A 25808-nucleotide genomic window follows, 5' to 3' on the forward strand; every position below is an offset into this window, starting at 1 on the left:
CAATTATTTATTTATTTCTATGCTTTCATCCCTTACTTCTTGGTTTAAAACAGTGACCAATATTTTGTGTCAGTACTCTCTGGTACTGAGTACTGGTACCTTTTGTGGGACTCTCCCAGGGGGAACTGGTATTAATTGGTACCTTAAAAAAAGTTCTGACTATAATCATCCTCACAGTACATTATTCAGATATCTCAGAATTCATAACAAAGGCTGCAATCCTTAAAACATTTTCCTGGAAATAAGCCCCACAGAGGAGACTGACTTACTTCTGAGTAGACCTGCTCAAGATTGCTCTCTTATTTGTTTACTTCATTTATAGCCTGCCTTTCTCACTGAGACTCAAAGCAGATAACAAAATATTTAAAAACAAGGTGATCATGCAGCATAAAACATTTGTTAAACAATGCTATAGGGGTAGGATTACAGAATTTTAAAAAATGCAAGCCAAAAAATGTTTAAGACATGACCACAGTACAGAAAGTGCATCACAAAAGCAGAAGACAATGTGGTAAAGCAAGGTGATAACATAAACATTGCAATAGACTATATTTATTTATAAAAGCATCCTCCTGTGTTTTCAATATACTCCCCTTTTTTGTCCCCTTGTAAATATGCCTTCCTGAAGATTTGTATTTTGCCCATTCTGTAAACTGATAGATGTGTGAGGGTCTTCCTGACCTCGTCAGGCAGGCCATTCTACAAGGTGGGAGCCAAAACAGGGAATAAACGTGTGCAGGCTGTTGCCAGTCTTACCCATTTCCAGGCTGGCACCCTCAGAAGAGTTTGCTCAGATAAACTAAGCTCATGTGATGGAACATTATGGGTAAGGGGCTCAGTGGGAAATCATCTGCTTGGTGTACAGAATGTCTCTGATTCAGTCCCCACCATCTCCAGCTAAAAGGATCAGGTGGCAGATGATGTGAAAGACCTTGACCTAAGACCCTGGAGAGCTGCTGCCAGTCTGAGTAGACAATACTGACATTAATGGATCAACAGTCTGATTCACTATAATGCAGCTTTATGTAAGAGACAGTTTCTGCAGGTAAGTGGGCCCAAGGCCAAGACAAGCTTTGTAGGAGATGACCAGTAACTTGAATTGAAACTGGTGACTGGTCAGTGACTGCAGAATGGGTGTGATATGTATTCTCCACCTAGCTCGCCATAATAACTAAGCTGTGGCATTCTGTACCAGCTGGCGTTTCCGAGCTGACTATAAGAGCAGACCCATGTAGAGTGCATTACAATAATCTAGACTCGAGGATACAATGGCATGGATCCAGATGGCCAAGAGCGGCTGAGTCAAGGTAGTAAGCTATCTTCCAGGCTTTCTTTGTATACAGGATTTTTATCCTGTCTTTCTGCCCTCATTTTTCTAACGAGATGACTCTCCACTGTTGTTTACTTCTTCTTTCTAGTATGCAAGTACTGTATTCTAATTTAAGCAGTAAATAAATGACAAGCCTATCAGTGTCTCACATGAAATGCCGCCAAGGCTAGGTTTTAAGATCATCACCTGCTTTTTTCCTTCCCTAAACTTTTTTGAAATTTTGTAACCTGTGGCTTGATTAATATTTCTTGTGAGCTCAAAAATGTGCGCAATGTTTTTTGTTATTTTAGTTATCCATTATACATGGATTTTGTTACCAGACTCGTACATGGTTTGCTTCAACATGGTTACTCTGTCATGTGACTGCCAATCTTATACTGGGACTAAAGTTCTACTTTTTCTTAAGAATGCAATCACCCCCTTGCAAATGGATAGAAACACAAGAGGCAATTTCCAGTACCATACTCTGGAGTACAGAACCACTTTTTGGTGGCATGGTGTCATTATGCATGTCATCAGAAATAAGCACATGTTTATGTTTATATTTAAGGCTGAACTTGTTCTTTCCTCCAAAGCTGACTTCTCCTTGATTGCTCTGTGATTCCAATATCACATGCCTTGTGTTCATTGGCCATGAAGCTTTGGTGTGCCTTATATTTAATCTGTCATCAAGTTACCTCACTTCTCCCAATATACAATGTAAAAATGCCTTATGGTAATAATTATTTGTGTTTGGATAATAGGCACATCTGCCACACATTCACACACATTCCATATCTACCAGAGTTTGCTACTGGCTCACTTCTGGAAAGATGTGATTGCATCCTGCACTTGGCAAAAAAGTGGTACACCACAGTTAATTAAAAACATCAGAACTAAAGAGAGAAAAATATAGCTACATCACATTGGACTGGGCTTGAAATACACAATAGAAGTGATCTAAAATTAGACTAAAGACAATTAAATGTTGCACCAAATGTTTAACAATTATCCATGCAATTATTCATGGAAAAAATGCCATTGAAAACCAACAAACAATCCCTGAATTACAATGTCGCGATACCATTTATATCTATTAATGTTGGGGTTTCCTAGAAAGGGCATTCAAGTTTCTCCTTAATTGGTATAAATTAAGGAGAATTAAGTTTAAAGGAAGAAAAGTTAATGTTTAGTAAACTGAAATCTATGTAACAGATCTAAAACCTAGATCAGGTATTCTTAAACATCTGTTAGTACCTTATAATGTGCAAAGGCACAAGTCAAGTGAAGATGTATAAGAGCTTATGCAGACTTGAGCTAAGGAATGCAATTAATTCCTTTACAATAAAAAAAAATCCCACTTTGTGAGTTTTACCTTGCATTAGGTTTCAAAAGGACCAGATTTCAATGAAAGATATTAAATTCGAAACCAGCTCTAGTTTTAGCTTTATTTCTGTGCTGGGAGTGAGATATTACTAAAACATGTGCCCAGATTACTTCCTCTATTAACAAAGTGAAAGGTAAAAGAATGCTTTTCCCTTGACCTACCTATTTCTTTCAAGAAAGAGCTTTCTACTGAAGTAGAGAGACCCTAACATTTTAGCAAAGCATCTGGTTACCTTCTTAACAATAAAGACTATTGAAAGGTCCATCTTGGAGAAAAATCTTTCTCTTTCTCTCCATGTCTCCTGACTGCCTTTCTAAAATTTCACAAAAGTAAAATTCAAACATTTTGAAAGCACACCAGAATTACTTGGAAAAAATAAGTCTTCAGTTTATAGAATTAAAAATGGGGAAAACGCTATTACTAAAGAGATGTTATTAACCTTTAAGTCTATAAACTAAAGACTTATTTTATTTTTATTAAATAGTGCTTTCCCCATTTTTAACAACCACAAAAGATCTGGAGGTAGAATACCTTTGATTTGCACGGCCTAATCATATAACCTGCATTTCAAGTACAGATCGTAAGGGCAAGACATATGTGGTTTCTAAACCGTTTTATGAGAGAAAAAGAGAGATGCTATGAGTGTATGATGAAAACAAAAAAACAACAGATTAATAGCTAACATCACCAATAGCAAGTGTTATTCAAAAGGCAATGAAAGGTATTCTATCTGCTAATTCAGAAACGCCCTGATTCACAAGCAATCCCCTTCCAGCAAAACACTCAATTGAGCTGACTGCTATGCAGGTAATATTTCAATTTCTTTCCGTCCTTTTAATAACTGTTACAAAGAAAAGAATAGGAGCAACAGTACTTAACGCACGCTGTAAGTTTTTTGCAAAGTTTGGGCAAATATCTAATTGGAGAGGTTTCAAGTCAGTTTTCCCCACTTAATTAATTCTGAACCTGTGAGTTACTATAACATCAAATTCCTAAGGGATAGCAGTGTTAGTTTATTACAAGAAAAATTCCAGTGGCTCTTAAAGATTCTCTGATTTATTGTTGAAGAAGACAAAGTGGGTTCTAGTCCACAAAAGCTTATATACGATTTGTTGATCTTTGAAGTGCCTCAAGACTTTTTGTACCATCGATATTTTTTTGAGGATGTGATGCAACACCTTACCATGTTCCGATTATGTGTGTTGTACAGCTCCTGGACGTTCCTTTTGCATCTATTCACATCCACAACTGAACGTCCTTTCGGCTTTAATCTAGTAGCATCATTAAGAATAGTGCTATTGGTACTTGTCCTCAGCTCTTCCCCAGTAGCCAATTGAGTGCCATCTGATCTGGGGATCCTGTCTTCCAGCACTATATCTTTTTTCATTTTGGGTTGTCTCATCATAGGGTTTTCAAAGTAAAAGATTAGCAAGTTTAGCATTGCCTTCTTCTTTGCAGTACTAACCAGGGTTAGTTGAAGTGACACTGCCGTTGTCTATGAAAGATGCTCCGTCAGTGTCACCTTCCACTACTGCTGCTGCCTAGTAGCTAACCTTCAAGAATACCTCCGCTCCCATCACCACTGGAACATACAATTCTCTTCTGCTGATGTGACCATTGATGTGACCGTTGATTCCTGAAGGGGGTGGATGCATTTTAGTCTGGTGTCTCAGCTTTGACCATTCCGCCTTGAGTGACTCTTCCAGGAGTTTAGACTGTTGATTAAGCCTATGCCTCTGACAGTGTTACTCTCAGCTTCACTGACACACTGAAACCCCCTAACTGCGTTAAGGTGTATATCCAAGAGGAATACACACCTTAACAACTGACAATCTGTATATTTAATGTCTTTAGTCCATAGATCTTCCCACTGATTCATAGGGATAGTTTTTCGAAAGTGTTTCACCCATTTTAACATACAGATTTTGACTTGTTCCATTTCTGTGTGGTGTTGCAAAAATTTGTTGTCAATTTTCCCTAATAGATGCTTCGGGTCACCACTTAATAATTCAAATTCTGTTTTTTCTCTTAAACTGCTGTTTTCTTTAAAAGTTTGTTCTTTGAACCTTGATACTATTTGGTGATACATCAACCATGGAATATTTTTCCCTTAAGCCTAAATTTCTTGCCATGTTTTCACATTTCCCTCTTGTCTATTATAGATTCATAACTGGGCTGATCAATGCTATTTCTAGTGGCAGCATCACAATGCCTTTTTATTGGCGACATCAGCGGCAAGATTGGTTGGCTCAGTTTATTTCTGCATTGAAGCCAAAACACAGGATCTTGTGTAGTGGGGGTACTAATAAAATACATTTTTAACCTCTCTGAGTGGGCATTAAGTTGTCCTGAAGGGTGGTATTTAAATCTAGTAGTAGTAGTAGTAGTAGTAGTAGTAGTAGTAGTAGTAGTAGTAGTAGTCCATCTCTTAATATATGGATCCCTTCATGCTTTAGAATGGATTTCAGTCATTTCTTAAGCCATAAATGATTATGAATGCCCTCTTTAGTGTCCATTATCTCAAATTTGATGTATCTCCTATTCAGATTTATAATCCAATCTGTTATCCAAACCGATGCTGCTGCTTGGAGATACAGTTTGATATTCGGTACTGCCAGTCCTCCTTGTTTTTTGTCATCCTGTAATACTTTAAATCTATCCTTGGTTTCTTCTCTTTCCATATAAAGTCTTTTAATCTATATGAATTGGAACCATTTGAAACAGAAAATTCAATTTTGGTAGTATATTCATTTTAACAGCAGTGATTCTTCCTAGCCATGAAATATTCAATTTTTCCCATCTTTGCAGATCTTCAGTGGTACTTGTCCACATTTCTTGATAATTGTCCTTATAAAGATTCTCATTTTGTGCTGATACATTTATGTGGTTCTTGAACTGATATAGAAGCAGAAATTGATTGATAATAGTTATGCAGTCACTTCTGATATTCCTGTTTATTGTGCTGTCCAAATTGGTTCTAAGAACATATACTTCATGGTTAATATGAAGCATTGTCAAGCACACAGCATTTTCTAAAGACTCCAGTACAACCCAAACTTACAACTTTCTGTCTGGACATTACTTGGCTACACACCCATTGTTCAACTGAACAGAGTTCTCGAGTCTACATACAAAACAGAATGCCTTCTATGAATTGACAGTACATTGACTGACTGATCTCTGAATCAATTGATTAAAGTCTATTTCCTTTCTTTTTTATATTTAAGTAAAATATATGCAGTGTGATTAACTAACTAGCTTTCAATCAGCTGAGTTCTAATCTCTGTGAAAGAGAGGAAGAGAAATAGTCCACTCATTGTCTTAATGTTTTGTATGAGCTTGAGGTTCTATTTCCTTGCAACAGAATTTGCAGGATGGGGACCATTGATTACATGATTTGTGTATGCCCCACCATTCCCCTGTTATTTTTCCATGTTGGAATTGTGGCAGCATGCAGAAGGAACTTCAGCAATCCCCCCCCAGCCCCTTTAACCTGAACAGAAATGATCTGGGAGGGGGAGGCTGTCTGGCTCATTGCAGGAGACCTCATTCCAGATGCTTCAAAGGGCCAAAGGCTGACACTTTCTCTACCCGCCCCCCCCTAAAAACGTCTGAATGTATTTTATTTGAAATAGGAAAACTACAGGTATTTAACACATCAACAAGTCATCAGGAAACAGGAACGATATCTCGGAAACTCTTCCTAGTAAGGGAATTGTAGCAAGTTTCCAAAGTGACAATACAGATAAAATCTCTGTTGTGGAGGAGCGCCTGCACCACCAGCAGCTGAGTTCAGAATGTTTATTGTGTAATGCACTCTAACTTAGCTTCAAGATCTGGATTCCCTCTAGAAACAGTAGGTTTGTATAAATATATTCTTAAATATGATCTTCTGTAATTTAGTTTCTGTCTTCTGCTCATGCTAATGGCTTGCTTCAGTCTAGTTCTTGGCTTTATTTTATCTATTTTTATTTATTTAAATCATTTTTATGTTCCCTTTCCATCTAATTTGGACCCTCAAGACAGCAAACAATTTAAAATATTAAAAAACAACATTAAAAACAACATGCGTGCACATGCATGCACACTCACAAATAAAACAAAAATGTCTTTGGCCACTAGCAGGAGATATTGAAAGAGGGGAAGGTATTAATCTTTGTGGGGAGGGACATCCACAATTATAGTGCCACAACTGAGAAAGTCCTTTCTTAGGTTGCTACTTGCTACACAGCTTGCCTCATATGGCTGGAGCACTTGAAGCAAGGCCCCTAAAGATAACTGTAATGTTGGCAGGTTCATATGGGAGTAGGCAGTCATGGTACTGGATTCTGTTCAAGTGCACCCATTTCTTTCTTCAGCCTTGTTTTGGGCTTGGAAAGTCCCTCTCCAAGCAGAGCTGAGAGTCTACCACTACCAGTCTGCTAGTCACCCATTTTATGTCCACTTTAGGGCCTAGAATGGGCAACAAGTAAGGGCCATGTGGAGGAAGAATGTGTGTGGGGTGGTGGTGATTCAGTAAAAGCCGAGGAAAGAGTTCAAGCACAGACATGGAGGAAGAATTCAGAGGCATGTTGTACTGGAAAGAAGTGTGGGTTCATGGTTCTATCCAGCACTCAAGCACTGGGAAGAAGGATACATTTTACTTGGGCCCAAAAAACTAGTGTCCCTTGCTAGTGCAGGCTGCAACCCAGTTACCATGAGGAGAAAAAACTGATTAACTTTCAGGGATTTAGGACAGGAGTATGGATACTAGCTTGAAGTATGGATACTAGCTGATACTCCGTCCCTGTTCATATGCAGAACTAAAGCATAATCTATGCTTGAAAGAGGGTTGGTTCCATTAAATATATTTCACACAAGACAGATGTTGAAGGGAAACAAAGGTGATAATGCTAATTAGTGGGGAGAGGCAAGTTCCAAGAAACTGACAAGTGTTCCAAGAAACTCGCACCATCAGCAAATTTATATTGTTCACATATGAGAATGTAGCTCTTCTTCTGGAAAAAGATGAATAAGCTCTCATGTTGTATGGCTTACCACTAGTGGAAGAAGACAGCTCACATTTGAAATTACTCTTTTGTGTGTGTGTGTGCAAATCAACTGCCAGCATATCCTCAGAACTGTGGTTTCTGTGGCCCCAGAAATCAAAACACTCCCATAAAACTTTTCAGTTTTGCCAGTTCATTAAGACTGCTGCTGCTGAGGTTGGTACTAGTACCCCAGACTCATGAACTGCAAAGAGAATTTTGCCCTGTTCAATGTGGCCTTATGTTTTCAGTAATAATATCATTGGATGAAACCATTGCTTAGGAATGGAATTCCATATCTTTCTAGAAAGGAAGTTGTCACTTTATGCATGGATAGAAGTTTAAATAGTGATATTTTATGAAAATAAACATTTCAGAATTAGGGGTACTCTTCTTTATATAGAGACTTATATAACCAGGTGGATATATGTTTATTCATTAGATTACAAAGAACCATAAGTCAGTAACCTGAAGAAAATTTACTTAAAACATTCAGGCTTTTCACTACAAATAAGCTCTTCTCATACTAAGATAAGCAAAACAAAGCCAATATTTTACGGCACACAGATTTTGCACAAATAACATTACAAATATAAATCACCAGCAAACCAAACCCATCAAATCTTGAATCATAAATTTCCCAAACAGATTGATTTTTGAATCACTTTTGTTTATTTCAGATCTTTCTAAGTGTAGTTTTAACTTGAGTAACATCCAGAATATGATGTGCGATTCTGTTCTGATTCTGTCACTCACCATGCTGCAGTGGTATTCAAGACTGGGAGACAAAAGTAGACATGGGCACAAACCAAAAAAATTTAATGAACCAGTGGTTTGCGGTTCGGTGCCAACGACGATTCCGAGATCGTGAACCGCAATGAACATTTTCCGTTGCTGAACTGGTTCACGGTTCACAGTTTGTGGAGCACGGAACGGCCCCTGTGGCACTTATAGAGCCCATATTCCCGGGGAGTGTTTTGCAAGCTCTCCTACAGCCATCACCCAAGTTTGGACAAGATTGCAAAAGGGATCTTGGAGTTATACCCTCTCTGATCCAAGACCCCCAGGAAACTCCCATAAATATCCAAGTTGAATTATACTCTCAGTCTCTCTTTCCAAAGGCTAGCAAGCGGCAAGCAAGAGCTCTGTCCCACTCCACTGCTCGCTGAAAGTGAAACCCAGCCTGGGAGCCCACAGCTATTTATAAGCACAGGTCCCATTGAGCAATGCAGGAGGTCTGTGTTTGGCCATCAGAGCTGCCTATCAGGGTTTGCAGGGGTGAGATTGGAGTGCCTGTGGCTACAGAACACCCCCTTCCCCCTCCCTCCCCTGGGTGTCTTCTCCAAACTTGTAACCGCTTTGCAGCTCTGTGGTTGGAAGGAAGACCTGCCGATCAAGGTAAGCTGGGCTTCCATTCGAGTTTCCAGGGCGACAGAAGGAGCACAGACAGAGTTCAGGCATTCCCCTGGCTCCATTGCCAGGGGAATTGATTGCTGGTGCCTGAGTGTCTGGCTTCCCGACCCGCGGCCGAATGCACCGAACTAGGCCGCTCCCGAATGCTGGTTTGTTGGCCGTGGACAATCACAAACTGCCGGTTCGCAATCGTGCAATTGCCAATTTTGTGGGTTTTTGAAGTTCATAATGCGGTTCGTTCCCATCTCTAGACAAGAGACATCTAACAATCCATGACCCACCTAAAATGCATTGTAAAATGAATGACACAATATAACCAAACTTTTGAAACCACATAAGCATTGATTAAAGAGGCATCACATTAAATTATGAAAATCTTGCTTTTGATTTTAAGTCATTCATAAATATAGTTTAATGTGAGTTGACTGATGAATGTTCATATGTGTTGGAGTACACATTGTTGACAAGATATTTTCCACATTGCCCATCTAATATGCACAACTTCACATGAATTTTGTACATTGTTTGGGCAGTGGTCTCCAAATGGAAATAGATAATGCTGACTGACCAGTACAATCTCCGCAACTGATGTTATTTGTATATGTCACTGGAATATTTTATCATATTTATATGTTTATCAGATAATGGGCTGTAGTCAGTGAGGTTTGGACAGTTCCCCTCCTTATTACAGCCCCGTTCCATATTGCTTTTGCCTGTGCAGGTCCCATGACCCACAGCATAGTCTTTTGAACCTTTCCTCTTTTCACCAATAGAAACACTTTTTCATCCAATCCTATGTGAGAAATCCTCTGTTTATGTTTTCAATTTGTGCACATTCTTCATGTTTCATATGAATGTGCACATTCATTAATTTCTATTCACATGCTCCATTGCATAACATGTATCACTGAAAGCAGAACAAATTATGTATTTTATGGCTATAGTCTACTCAAAGTGATAATATTTTGGAGGTTTTATTTTCAAAAGTATCTTAGGTAACTAGAAATGTGATGCATGCATTGAGTTGACACATCCTGAAAAGGATATACACTTTGAACTTTTGAGCCCCATATGTTAGCTATTCTCACACTCCTGTTGGAAAGTATCAGCAGTGTATTCACACTATGCATTTGCTGAAGTAAACAGCCCATATAGGCTTGCTCAAATGTGTGCTCAGCAGGGAGATCTCTGGCAACATAAGATTTTACATACTTTGTAGCTACCTGAGAGTTGTGAATGCAAAATATGGTGCCCAGGGACATCATTTAGATTTGTGAGTCTGTCTGAGGAACTTTGGGTCCATAAACCAATGAACAGATTACCCTCATCTATATGCAGTTTGGGGATTCTGCTTCTGTCAGGTAGGTAATATTTTGTGTTTAATGACTAATGTAAGCATTATCAGCATACCTTACATAATACACATTAGGGGGAAAATCATGCATTTAATTAATTCAGAACAACCTAAATGAGAAAGAATGATGGACTAGAAATTGCTCACATGAACCATGAGAGAGCTCACTGTAAAAATAATCTGGCAAGTAGCTTGCTTCTCAGTGAAGCTGAAGCCATGTCGCACTCTGTTTTTTCAAGTGAGACATGTAGCAGCTAAAAAAGCCAGTTTCACAATATTATTTTCACTTCATTGAGAGTTTATATCACATGGCAAAAATCCCACAGGCCTGTTTCCCTTCATATATACACCAGTATTAATCAAGAGGAAGTCTACTAAAATCACTTGAGTGACACTCGTTGGAGACCTGTGTGAGAAACAAATCAAGTACTACAAATCTAATTGCAAGGCAAGTTACTGAGGTAAAGAATGCTGCTGAAATTTTCACACTTCAGATATGTCTGCAGTGGTTTCCATTAGGATATGAGTGACATTACAGATGCAATCCAGACAAAAGCAAGAATGTGACATAAATCCTATTAAAATCAATAGGATTTATCCATGCCTAACTATTTCTGGACAGCATTATCAATAGAATTGTCTGGATTGTGCACAGTGCACTTCCTGGTCACTCAGGCTGTATTAAATATATGAAGAGTAACAACTGTAGTAGAGCATTTGTAGTGAGCAGATTCCTTGTTGTATGCTAATAACTTGACAAGACTGTTCTTGTCTAGACTTGCCAGATGTCCCTAAATGGCCCATAGAGAATCATGGCTAGACAAATTACCAGCATCAGAGCCTCAATGACTCAATTTTTAGATACAGTATCTCCAGTATACAAATGGCTCTTAAAATCATACTGGATGGTATAGGCAGCATGTAGTTCACAATAACGTATAAGCAAAACATTGAATTCGCCTGTAGTACACTAACCTTCTTTTTCGCCTCATGGGACAGGCTCAGAAACAGTGAAACAGGCACAACTTAAACTTCATTTGGCTCAAATGCAAGCCAATTTACACCTTCCTAAAATCATTTTCTTGGAAGTAATTCGCTGAAATTTAAATGGAACTTGCCTCTAAATGACTACAGATCAGAGTCCTAAATCATGAACCTCAAGTAGAAATAAACTAGCTGAAATTTAGGCATTCTAATGTGGACTGCATCATGGAGTACACAAAGAGCAGGGGGGGAAAACCCTGACATCTAAAATCTGTTTGCAGCTATAATGTCATTGAGGTGTGTCTACTCTAAAATATTATAACAAATACATTTATCCTCAAAAGAAAATCACAACCTAAACAAGTCTCAAGAATTGTTTTCATACAGGACTAAATAGGCAGTCATTCAAAGAGCAGCACTGTGAAAAACGACTGAAATGTGAGTCAAAGTTCAGTCTTGAAGACTGGATAGTTGTGGAACATAAAGTAATTCTGAAATGCTTAGGCAACCTTTAAAATATTAAACTTACAAAACTGAAAATGCTTTCAACGTTTCTTTTGTCTATTAAAATCATTCTAAGAAAAAATAGTCTCTGCTCTGCAGTTTTGGCTGTAAGTCTCTTACGGGAATAAGGGCTGGTATAATAAATAGAATCAACACATTGTTGTTTCACTTAAGTCTTTGACTTATCTGAGAAAGAGTTATACGGTGAGCTCATACCTCAGAGTTCTAAGGTAACCATTTTAAAGAACTCGGAAAGAGAAGAGTTATTTTCTCCAGTTTTGCATTACTCTGTTTTTTTAAATCATGAACTTATTTATTCAGCAGATTAAAAAAACCAAAATTTTGCTTAAATTTTTCTGCTTGCCAGAAAACTACACACAGAAAAGGAGAAAAATAGCGCAGGCTCCATGAAAGACTAAAAATGCACACAAATCAATTATGAAAAAGAGAAGGTCTTTTTGAATGAGGAAAAGCTGATTGGAATTAAGATAGGCTTTGTTCATATCTGCAAGGTACAAGGAGAGGACTTTTCAGCGAAACAGAAAAGGGGGATTTGGGAGTGTTTGGCTGCTTAGCACTATAGTGCTTTAGAGCCCATGTGAAAATTTGCTGCTAGCTATTAATCATCATTGTGCCCCTGCAAAGAAGCTGTTACAATGATGACTATATGTCATTATATTCCCACTGTATGTAACGAATCAGAGAGCTGGGAAAGTTGGATAAGAGCGGCTGGCAAACTTTTTAGCAGTGGAATCTATTTAAATAAATTTACATCACATTTGCTACTTTCTCTGGTATGGGAATCATACTTTAAAATGAAACAATATGCTGTGTTCATGGGCCCTGATCTTTTATTCTCCTGTCTCTGAGCCTACTTTCCAGGTCAGCCTTTGCCAGCACTGACAGCATGCTTTTCTCATAGCCTCTCCTTCTCATAGCCTTTGGTTGCTTTCAAGTTCAATTTAGCACAATAAAGTTGTTATGCATGACAGTTTGGAGAGCAGAATAGGTGGTGTCTGAGCCTGCTGTGTCGCTACAAAGTGGATTCGTTCTCTGCAGGCCAGCTCAGTTACTGAAGCCTTGCTGGTGGGACACTGCAGTGGACTTCCAGACGTTCCCATCCTGACCAAAACAATTAGCTTCAAACTGCAAGAAGCCGCAGGGTCACCCCCTCTTTCAGTGAAACTTCACCACTGAATATGCTGCAGTGGATTTCAAATCCATGTTGATTTATCCAGCTCGTACTCCTCTTCTATAGTCTTTATATACAGATGTGTAAAAGGAACAAGGAAAAAATTGAGTCTTGCATGGTTCAAGAGTTTTATTAGAAATCTGAGCCATTGTTTTATGTTCCTTTTACAAAGAAATAGACTTGAAACATGTCAGCCTTAATTCTGTTAGGCTCAACTGCTAAGAGAGCACCCTGAGGTTCCAAGGACTGGACCTGAAAAGAAGTGTCTCCTTTGGTAAACATCATCAATGAGCCAAATAATAAACAAGCCTTAAAATGTGAAAGTTGTCAACCTAGTTATCTGTTATACAAGATTCATCTTGAGACTTCCTCTCCCAAAATGCACCTTCTGCTTTAACTTAAACATGAGTAATGGGGCTCTCATTTTCATGTACATTTAAGACATCATAAGCTATATTTGTACATTTCAACAGTACAACAGAATGGACTTTAGTATCATTTACAATCCTTACTATGCAGCAAGTTTCATCAGAGAGGGACTTTTAGGCAAGCATGGCACTCTTTTCTTCTGCACCCATCGTCTGGACTTTATTTAACAAAATAAAATGTAAGCTGCAGTATATAATGCTTTCACTCTAGAGTAGTCTTAAATAAATTAGTGGGAACATTCTCCTGCAAGTGAGTTGTGAACTGCAGTGTAACAGACCTCTCTTATGGATGGATGGATGGATGGATGGATGGATGGATGGATGGATGGATGGATGGATGGATGGATGGATGGATGGATGGATGGATGGATGGATGGATGGATGGATGGATGGATGGATGGATCGATCGATCGATCGATCGATCGATCGATCGATCGATAGATAGATAGATAGATAGATAGATAGATAGATAGATAGATAGATGATAGATAGATAGATAGATAGATAGATAGATAGATAGATAGATAGATAGATAGATAGATAGATAGATAGATAGATAGATAGATAGATAGATAGATAGATAGATAGATAGATAGATGTCAGAAGAGGAGGCACATACAAACTAGTCTTTAACTATATGTGAACTGAGAATCAGTAGAGCTAGGATCAATGTCAGAATAGTTTCCCTTATCCCTATTCTGATCATGTTTTTTTAAAACTAAAAAAGTAAAAGTAGACATTGCCCTTTCCTCCCCATATGAATGGCATCTGTTGTGTATTTTTGGATTGTGGGAGCTAGTGAATTTGCACTCATTATCTTGAGAAGAAAATCATTTTCCAAAGAAACACCAAGCATGGGTTCATGGATAGGAACAAAAGGACCTACACACCTAGCTACAGCCTAGAACCAGGCCAGTATTTCTGCTTGCTCTTTAGCAAAGTAAATTCAAAACAGAAATTTACCAAGGTTTCAAGAGTTATGTTCATATGCAATATTCTATTTGTTTATTTCAAAATTTTAAACAAGGTCCCCAAGATGGTGAGCATCTAGCATTAGAAGATTTGAAACTTTAAAACTATAGTTAAAATGTATATATAAAATGTATCAATATGATAAATGCATATAGACATACAAACACAGCCAGAGGAGAACCAATAACAATTTACTGGGAATACACAGAACAAAATGGAAAAATATTCACCCACTGCCAGCATAAACTAAAGTGGCATTTTTTCATATAGTACACAAAATATAAGAACATAATAAAAGGTCCATCTAGTCCAGCATCCTGTCTCACACAATGACCAAACAGTTACTCCAAAGGGCCAACAAATAGGCGTAGAGGCTGAGGCCTTCCCTTGTGGTTGCCTCTTGGCTCTGGTTTTCAAAGGTTTACTGCCTCTGAATATGAACTGTGCCTCTCTTTAGTCACCATGACTAGGAGATACTGATAAGCCTATCAAAACAAAAAAATTGGTCACCATTGCACTAAACCAACCAACATAGCATCTGGCTGGTTGCCTATGTTAAATATTTGACTATTTGATGCTCAATATAGAACTCAATGAAGTTAAAACAAAGAAATATTCATTCAACTCAATTACTCATTTATAAAGTTGCCAGGCTGTGCCCCTTGCAACTGGCAGGAAATTCAGAGGGCAGGGATATGAGGGGCATATGGCATTGCATGTGCCAAGATGTCACTTCAGGGAAAACCTGGAAGTTATGTCAGGTTTTACTACAGAGTTTCTTGCAGTTCCTAGAGCTATCTAATGTCACTTTCTGGTTTTCCTGGAAGTGACATTAAGGTGCACACAACACCAACATTTTTATTTTTCTTCCACTGCTTCTCCAAACAGTGGTGGGCAAGCAAAAGTTGCTGGTGGGAGGCCTCCCACAATACCAGGAAGCTTGGCAACCCTATTTATTTAAAATGTGTTCAGTAGTTGGGAGGTTATAGTTCACTTCGACAATCAGAGGATCAGTCTTCTGTGCTGATGTATCTTACACAATCTTGAATTTGTGGTGACAACCAAGAAGCAAAAACAAATTGCATGTGAAACTTTTACCTTAGCCTTTATGAAATGATTACTTCTTTTTTGCAAAAACCAGATACTACAATTAAAATGTCTGCTATAATTAAAATGTCTAGTATTGATCAACACACAATGCTACCACTGAAAATTCAATTTAATTGCAGTTTTAAATCTATTTCTGAAGGTTGATTTCTTATCTCTTTTCACATTGTGGAGTACACAGGTTGTCTGGTTCCCCACCCTGTGTCAGACAAACACAATTATTTATCAGTTTTGGGTTCTCCTTGATTCCCCTGTGTGTTGTGTCTTGGTAGGCACAATATACATGGAGAAGAACCTTCAGTCTTCCCAGTATGCCATTTTCCCAACTGGAACGAGTTTCAGGGCAAGAAGGACTCTCCCATGTATTGCCTGGTATATATGTGTGTTACCAGAACAGGTTAATACTGCCCTGCCATGATGGTTTCAAGATGAGAAAATGGCATGGAGTACACTATGCACCCTTACTGAACACCATGCACTGGGCAACTTATGTGTGAATTCTATTGTGTTTGACCCAGAGGAGGGACTCCAGACCCAGCCTGTATATTCTGTACTGTGTTAATAAGTCAAAACAGAGTAATCCACCGCAGATATATTTATAGTGCAATCCTGAGGACAGTTACTCCAGTTTAAGCCCATTCTCCTTAGTGAGAAACAGCAGAATCTGAGCATTTGTTTTTGAAATTTTGAATAACAAAACAGAGCTTTTATTTTCCTTTGTGGAAAAAATGTTAAGCTGTGAGATTTCTGCCTTCATACATGAAGCAACCTCAGATAGAAAGATTTGTGTTAGTCTGGTGGAGAACTGAAATTGTATAAGCCCCAGATGGATAAGGCTTCTTTTCAGTGATCTTCAGTTTGGGGGATGGGCACACTTCTAGCAGCAGCAGCAGCCATAAATGTGTCTGTGCTTGCTGAACGCAAGCTCTAGTTTGTTATTTAGATATCCTTTTATAGAAGAACTGTTGCTATGTTGCCTCCAGAGATTTAAGCCACAACTCTACACACACTTAACAGGAATTATATCCCACTGAACAGAGCTCTTACTTATATAGGATGGCACACAGCATGTACAAATTGGTAAGGCTAGTATCATAAACCACTGGATTTGGAATATGAGAAAGGAAAGTTGTTAGATATTCAAAACTGTCCATCAGATAGAGTGGAAAGCCAGTGCATGATTAACATTAAAGCTGTTACAGGGAGATTGCATAGAAGGATGAACTTGTTCCAGTTTTCTCATATGGGAGGTAGATATGCTATGTAAACACACACTTTGTTCCACACAGTTGCACAACTATGAATGCCTACTGGATTGAGATGATGATATTTTCAGATTCTAGCATCTTTAGCGTAACATATCAGAACACCTGAAATACATAAAAATTCTACATTGTAGAGAGAGAAACTATCTTTATGGCCCATGCATCATCAGCTACCTTTCCGTTCATTCCTTAGTATATGCATATTTTATTCTAACTCAGAAGTTTCTTTACCATTATACATTTCCCTAATTAAATCTGTCACTTTATCTGATCTTATCTCCTATATATTCTTATTTAGTTACACATCACACAAACAACTTATCTTACTAAGGGCCAAGCTACACAATATAGCTGACACATGCCACGTTACAGGTGTGCTATTGGACTTGCAGTCAGATGTACATCAGGGAACTCACCTTATAAGGAGCTTGTTCACTCAGAAGAACACACAAACTCAGAAATATGGGTTAAAAGCCCCTGCCCCCTCCCTTTCCCCTAGAAAAAGTTGGGAGGGAGGAAAGTTCCTTCTCCCATCTCACAGCACCACATGAATGAGCACTTTGGGTGAGTTCCCCTGATGTATTCCTGCCTAAGAATCACAAACCATGATCTGGCACATGTCAGACATGTCATTGTGCCTTAAATTTCCAGTGAAAGAGGCAAAAAAGAAATCAATGTCTGTATGAGAACTTCGTCTTGATCAAAGGTAAAAAGGAAATTACACGTTTGATAATAATATTTGGATTAGTTTATCCAGACATGTTATTAAATCACTTTTGCTTGATCAAAACAAACTCATTAATTGGTAACATTTCTATGAACCTGGACATCAAATCAAGAACCTTCATTAATCTGATTGCAAATATAAATTTTCTTGGTTTCTACTTAATAAAATGTGGGTATGTGTTTTTCTTGATATCCAATCAATACTGTTGTTTTTAAAAGTTTCAAAAAATAATGCCATTTTATCTTTTTAAATAAAGTTTTAAAATGTTTTTGATAATTCCCTACTGAGATAAAAAAGAAAACAGTGATCTACTGACCAGTGTGAGGTGCAGGAGAAATGATGGAAGCAATGTGCCAGTAAAATTGTAGCCTTCAAAGCAATTTCTTTGTATAGATTTCTCATATTATTATTATGGGAATTTCACCAATACTCTTATGGAATCAATGGTTTGTAGTCTGTATCTACCACTCACTTATAGGATACTGGAACAAGTGATCAAAATGTGGCTAAGGAGAACTATTCACTGACTCCTGAACACCATAATAATTGACACTAATTGGCCCCCTTGTTGGCTCTCTCAACAACCTTGTAACCTTTGGAGAGGTGGTCTTCTCATCAAAGCTGAGACACACTGGAACTGCAGTGTAAGATGTTGGTTCTGCCCTGTCTCTGCTGTACCTCTTCTGTGAATAATGAAGAGACAGCTGCATTCTGTGGTACTTTCTAGTGCATTTAATATGTACTAAAAGCAGATGCATGTAAACGCAGTTTTTTTTTAAGGGCATACACATCTGTTTTTACAGGTTTACATACTACTTAAGATGTAGATCTTTATTGAGTGACAAGATGAAGAGCTCAACATTTGTTTAAGAACATTGATAGGAGCAAGCAGATTTTTAAAAAATAAATGAACATATTGAAAAGCAGCCACAAGAAACTAGTCCAGTCAGTGATGAAATGAAGCTTTAGTTCTAAAGAAGGTTGACCAAGCAAGGATTTTTTAAAAATATCTTTTTTCATACCAATTAACAATTGGATTGTTGGATGAACTTGAGTTTACTATTTTTCATATTTTGTGAAAATTGGTTTAACTGGATTAATGTTCACATTCTTTCCTCTTATAATTGAGTAGTTTGTATAAATACAACATACTGATAAAGTAAAAATCTAGTATGAGTAACAAAGACACATGTTCTATTTTCTGAATCAACATGTTTTATTGCCATGTCTTAGAGAAGCACCATAACTTAACTTGTCTTTCACACAAAGTTCTGGCAAGCTTCAATAGATTCATTAGTGTATTTTTCTTTAGGCCCAATGAAGCTCAAAGAGTCCCTAACAATGGAGCTAATCATTGCCTCTTCCCTGACCCAAGCTTATGTTTTCCTCCTTTTCACTCCAGACTCTTATTTCATTTCTGAGCAATTGGCTTTCTATGGCACTCTTAGCCTAAATAAGTACCCACTCTTTCCTTGCATACATGCATCTATCTAATCTCTCCCTTTTTACCTGCATGCATTTACAATTCAGTCATAAATGGTTGGAATCTTCTCAGGTGATTTTGCAGAGGACACAAACAGCCTGGCATTAAAATGCAGATTATGTTCTTTCAATTACAGAAGGCTGTGCAAAACCTAGGGGGGAAAGACAAAGCTAAATATTTAGGCTAAACAAGTACATCTATGTTGTTAGAAATGGTGTTTGGCAAGTTGCAATTTCAATGGCTCAGTTAATGAATAAATGTTACACTGTATCAACAGTTCTGAACAGGCTTGCGCTTACGTGTGCATGAAGTGTAATGGTATCAATTGACTGGTTCTTTGTGGTTGCTATAAAGTACCCTTGAATGTTTCGAAGGAGAGAAGGCATACAGACAATAAAGCCATGACAGCTGAATGTCAGCAGCGACCTTGAACCTAAACTGGTTTCACCATCCCAGTGATTCCATATACAGTAGAGACATGAACTGCAGCTGGGCCTTCGGCATTTCCTTTCATTTCCATTCTTCAATCCAAGCTTAGTTTTAACTGACAATTTTGCCATATTGCTTTACCCTGCTAATATGGGCTCACTTATTAGTAATGGTACTGTGATGATATGCTCTGCATTCTCATCAGACTTGTGGTATCATATACAAAACAGAAAGCACAAAGAAAAACAAAACTCAGAGTCATCAACATATGCAGCTAAAGAAGGCAAAAAAATTACTGTATTATGCAACAGCTTCCACCTCTGTTTGATTTGCACCTTGCATTAAATTCCAAGTGTTTCAAAGAACAGCAATTAGATTGAGAATGAAATAGTTTTTTTCTAGTTAAAAAACAAAAACAAAAAAATTCTTCTGTTGATGTCTTATAGTGATCAAGTATGTCTTTTAATATCAGTAATGTTAGGAAACAGATGATGAACATATGAATGTAGGAAGGTCCTACAATCTCAGCTAGCATTCTGATTCTAACAATGTTCCTGAGCCCTTCCTATGTTGTTTGTCTATAGCATCAGATCTTAACTGATTTCTATCTTATGCATCCTTGTAATATGTACAGAAATTAGTTTAAGATGATGATAATGTAAGATCTATTCGGAGTTAGAGGAAGTGATACTACAAGAAGGCAAGAAAGAAATATCCAAGATTTACAAATTACTTTTAAAATGGTTTACGGTGGACGAAACCGTAAAAGTCCAGATGGTGAAGTGGGCAATAAACTTTCATAAAGAAATAACAATGGAGGCATGGGAGTACCTATGGAAAAATACAGTGAAGATTTCAACTTGTACGAACATTAAAGAGAATGTGTACAAAATGATTTACAGATGGTATTGAACACCAAAGAAAATTGCGCTAGGAAATACTAATATGTCAGACAAATGCTGGAAATGTAAAAAGCATGAAGGATCATTTTATCATATGTGGTGGACATGTGATGTAGCTAAACAGTACTGGGGAGAAATAATTGAAGCAATAAATGAGATTTTACAAATACAAATAAACAAGAACCCAGAATTGTTGCTACTGAACTTGGGAATGGAGGCAGTTCCAACGCAGTATAGAACATTGTTATTTTACATGACTGCAGCGGCAAGACTTTTGTATGCGCAGAAATGGAAGACACAAGAAATACCAACTGTAGAAGACTGGATTTATAAATTGCTGTACATGGCAGAAATGGATAAAATGACAAGGAAACTTAAATATCTTGACCTAGGACAATATATTGTTGATTGGGGGAAATTGAAACAATTTTTGGGAAAAAGTGGGATGTAAAAGGAGAACTGTGGCAGTTTGAAAATTTTTAAAAAACAATGTTGCAATGAGAAGAGAGAAGGGATCTTACCATTTAGGGGGAATATAATTATAATCTAAGCTAATATAATATTTAAGGGATTTTACATTGAATATATGAGATAATGAGAAGGGGTAAATAGATATCTCAATGAGGTATACTATATATGATATATAACATAAAATAACGGGTTAGTGGATCAGACTTTACATTATAACATATTATGTGGTTATGCTATATGGTGTTGTGTGCTGTGCTACATTGGTGGCATAGCATACAATATATATATATATATAATATTACTATAATATATACTATATTGATAGTGTATTTGATGGAGTATATGCCTAAAAGAAAAGAAATAGAATAAGTTTAAAGTAAGAGATAGTGCGATCCCTGCTATATATTATACTATATTGTTATGTTATATTGATATGAGATATACTATATTGATATTATGTTTGATAGAGTTTATGTAAAAGAATAAGAATGTGCTTAGAGTATGAGATATTATGATTCAAAGTTGGTAGGAAAATATAAATAAAATAGATTTAAGTAATAAGAAGGGTTAAGGGTTGGAAAGCTGTTGGAAGTCAATAGGGAGGGGGGAGGGAAAGGGTGGGGGACAGAGTAAGGGGGAAAATGGGATTATATGTGTTAAATTTGGAAAATTTTCTTTTGTTTTTCCACTCACCAATAAAATTTTATTTAAAAATTTTTTTTTAAAAAAAGATAATGTAAGATCTATGTATGATACATATGAAGTGCACAATGAAGAGCCAGTATGGCACAGTGGTTAAAGATCTGGACTGGGGAGGCCCAAGTTCTAAATCCAGTTCTGCTACGAAGCTTAATGGATATCATTGGACTAGTCACTATTTCTCAATCTGATTTAAATAAGGCCATACCACAAGGGTCACAACGTTAGTGTGTTGTAGCAACAACAACAAAAAAAACAGTAGCAGCATCTTAAAGACAAACAACATTTATTCAAACATGAGCTGTCACCATGAGTCACAGCTCACTTCTTCAGATGCAGTGGAAAGAGAGAAAATCAGCCAGAAAAATGGAAATCACCCACCCCTGATTTTCACAGAGGAAGGGCAGGATTAAAATTTGCTTGATTAAAACACAAGTACTTCACTTTGGACTATTTCAGTCTCATACAGTACAGTCCTGTGATGAGTTACACCAGTTTAAGCTAATTGATTTCAATGGGCTTAGACTGGAGTAACACAGCATAGGCTTGCACTTTAATAAATTTTCTGTGTACATGTGCAATTGTATAGAAATACTGTAGAAGTAATGTACATACAAAAAGTTAACACGGTGGCTTTGGGAGTGATAAAAGTTCTTTCTCTGGTGTAGTGCCTGAAATGCAAAGAGGGTTTAGCAGGGAAAGGTGACAGACTGGCAGCCCAGTCCATAGTTCAGTTGATAAAGTGCTAGCCTTTAAACTGATACAGTTCAATGATCTGCATGTCTTAAAGAAGCCTGGAAGGGCTGTGCACACACATTTGCAGGACTGTTAATTCCTTTCAGAATCAGAAAGCTTTGAGTGGCAGGCTACTCCAAGGCTTCAGATTGGGTAGCCTTGGCTGGAAAGAGGAGGGTCTTTTTTCATTCCAGAAAGCCAATGTGAAGAAGCTGAGAGATGGAGTCTCTCAAACACTTCTAGTGGTTTAAGGATGAGGGAACATCATAATTGGTGACAGTGCCATGATACGAAAGTAAAACTCACAACTAGTTTGTCCCACTATAGATACAAACTGAAATAAGAAATTATTTTATAAATTTGTAAGGAATTCCACAAAATTCCTGCCAGAAATAGCGCCACCATGTTGACCAAGAGAGGCACATGGGAGTGAGAGGAAACGTCCACTGAGAAGAATTCTAGTCAGGAGGAAGAAAGACATAATGAGAATTAAAGTTGAACTGGCAACAATAGAGGGAGATAATAATAATACACTTTGTAAACCATTCTGAGTGGGCGTTAAGTTGTCCTGAAGGGCGGTATATAAATCAGATGTTGTTATTATCATTATCATTATTAAAAAGAAAAAGTCAGAATTGAAGTGGAAAAAGAACAACAGCCAAAATTCAGGCAGAAAAAGAATTAGCTAGAATGGCACAGCAGGGGAGAAAGGGGGCACTGCAAGAAAGGGAAGCTGAGAGGGAACATTAAAAAAGAAATGTATAACATGAAGATGAGAAAAATTCACTTAAGAGTAGAAATGCCACTTCCACACAGAGGTGGAGAAAGCATCTCAGTGAAACAAAAGAAATTTCCACATTATCAAAAAGGGGATGATGTGGAAACATTTTTCTGTAGTTTTGAAGAAACTTGTGGAGATTTTGGGGCCCCAGATAAGAACAGAATGATTTATTTATTCCCACAGATTTGTTGAGGACTGAGTGAAGTTTACTCAGAGATGAGGGATAAGGAAACCTCAAATGGTTTGCTTTTTAAAGAGGGGGTCAGACTTAGATTTTGGCTGACCGCTGAGCAAAGTAGAAAAGCTTTCTGGGAAAATTAAAAGAAAGCAGAGAGAAATGTATGCCCAGCTAGGCTGTCATCTGGACAGAGCCCTAAACAGATGGACTGAAGAAGCAATTAATAGGCTTGGAACAGTTTTACAGACCATTTCCCACACATCTTAGATGGTTTCTGGGGGATGAAAAGTTAGACAGTTGATGAGGCTGCCACTTTATTGGATGATATAGAAGGGGAGTTGATAGGATCTCTTTTCCCAACCCTCATCAAGAAAAATAAAGTTTGGGGCACCTCAAAGAAAATCGAGCCATTTAAAACCAACCCTGCGAGGCAGAACAATCCTGAACTAAATAGGAAACCTGTGAGGCGGAACACTCGTGAACTAAATAGGAGAGAGAGTGTGCTTTAACTGCCAAGAAGAGGGACACACAAAACCCATTGTCCAAAGTTAGACAAAGAAAAACAGTAATATTCAGCCAAGATTGTCAGACTAATTAAAAAGCCAGAAACAGTCACAGATCTCACCCCCACCCACCCACCCCGACCCTGCTATAGTAGAGGCTCAAACAGAGAAACCAACTAGAGTCTTACAAGTCTGGAAAGTGCAGGAGAATTTAAATAGGGAATACTTGAGGTCTCTAGACATAAACAATGAAGAAGTAATAGGCTGGAAAGACACAGGGGCAGAAGTCACCTTAGAAAGCCTAACTTAGTAAAGGAAGAACAATATTTACTAGGAAAAACATACAGGATTAAAGGAATCAGTGGCCCAGAGTTTAGCTTGGCAGAACTCCCAATTATGTATAAAGGATTCTAGGGAAAATGGTTTATGAGAGTGTGGGAAGAATTGGATGTTCCGATTTTGTTAGAGAATAACCTGGTGTCATAAGTTAGAGTGGTTAAAGTAGTGACCAGGAATAGGCTGCAAAGTCAGGCTTTAGAACAGTAGACTAGGCCCAAGATTCAGGGGGATGTTATGGATGCCAGTTGCAGCCACCTAGCAGAAGGTTTGCAACCTGACCCTAGAGGGATAGATACAGGCAGCTTGTGTAAAAAAAATCCATAGTGCAGATTTCCTCAAGGAGCAAAGGCAAGATGAAACATTGCAAGATTTGTGGCAGAGGGCAGAAATCTCTCAGGAAGTGACTACTGAAAGTCCTTGACTATTCAAGGTCTTAGAACAGGGACTGTATAGAGTGCTGCTATCTGGGAAAAGCGCAAACAGCTAGTGAACCCCAGGAGATACAAGATGCAACTTAACAGCTGGCCCATGAGACAATTATGGCAGGTCATCTAGGGATCAACAAGACCAGAGATAGGTTGCAAGCCAGATTCTATTGGCCCAATATGGGGAAAGACAGCAGGATGTTTTGCAAGTCTTGTCAGGCATGTCAGCTAGTGGGCAAGGCACAAGACAAAATGAAGGGACTCTTACAACCTATACCGCTTGTCTCTGAAGCGATCTCTAAAATCAGAGTGGACATTGTCAGGCCAATTGCCAGAGCAACCCAGCGGGGGTATAAATATATTTTGACCATAGTGGACTACGCTACAAAGTTCCCAGAAGTAATACCTTTAAGGGGCATTGAAGCAAAAACCATAATAGAAGACTTACTGAAGATGTTCACCAGGTTAGGTTTTCCACAGGAGGTGGTCACAGATTTGGGGACCATGTTCACATTCCAAGTGATGCAGAAGCTGTTGCAGGCTTGTGGAATTAAACGCCTTACCACCACCACTTACCACCCACAAGCAAATGGACTAAATGAAAGGTTCAATGGCACCTTGAACTACATACTGAAAACCTACACTATGAAACATCCTAACAACTGGGTTCAGCAACTTCAACATCTGTTGTTTGGTTATTGTGAAGTGCCACAAGAAAGTTCTGCTTTTAGTCCCTCTGAGTTGTCACTCAGATATCAGACAAGTGGACCTATGGACATTCTTAAAGAAGCATGGATGGGACGAGAGAATATTGAAAGTAGAGATGTCGTCATCTATCTTCAGGAGCTGCAAGGGAATCTGCAAGAACTGAGAGTGGCTGCAACAGGCAACTTACAAAGGGCCCAGCAGAAGCAGAAGACCTAGTATTACACCAAGGCCAGAGAGAGAGAGTCTTCAAGCTGAGAGCCCAAGTCCTCGTCTTGAAGCCTTGGAGAAAGTACAAGGTGGAAATAGCTTGGGGAAAACCTTTTAGAGTTGTAAATAAGGTTTCAAATGTAAACTATCTGGTAAATGTAAATTCTAAAAGGGGGGCATTGTAAAATGTTTTCATGTAAACATGCTTAAGCCTTACCATTATACAAGTAACCTGGTCCAGAGGACGACAAAAAGAGGAAATTGCATTGATGGGTTGGG

Source organism: Eublepharis macularius, chromosome 8 (genome assembly GCF_028583425.1).
Source record: "Eublepharis macularius isolate TG4126 chromosome 8, MPM_Emac_v1.0, whole genome shotgun sequence".
NCBI lineage: Eukaryota > Metazoa > Chordata > Lepidosauria > Squamata > Eublepharidae > Eublepharis > Eublepharis macularius.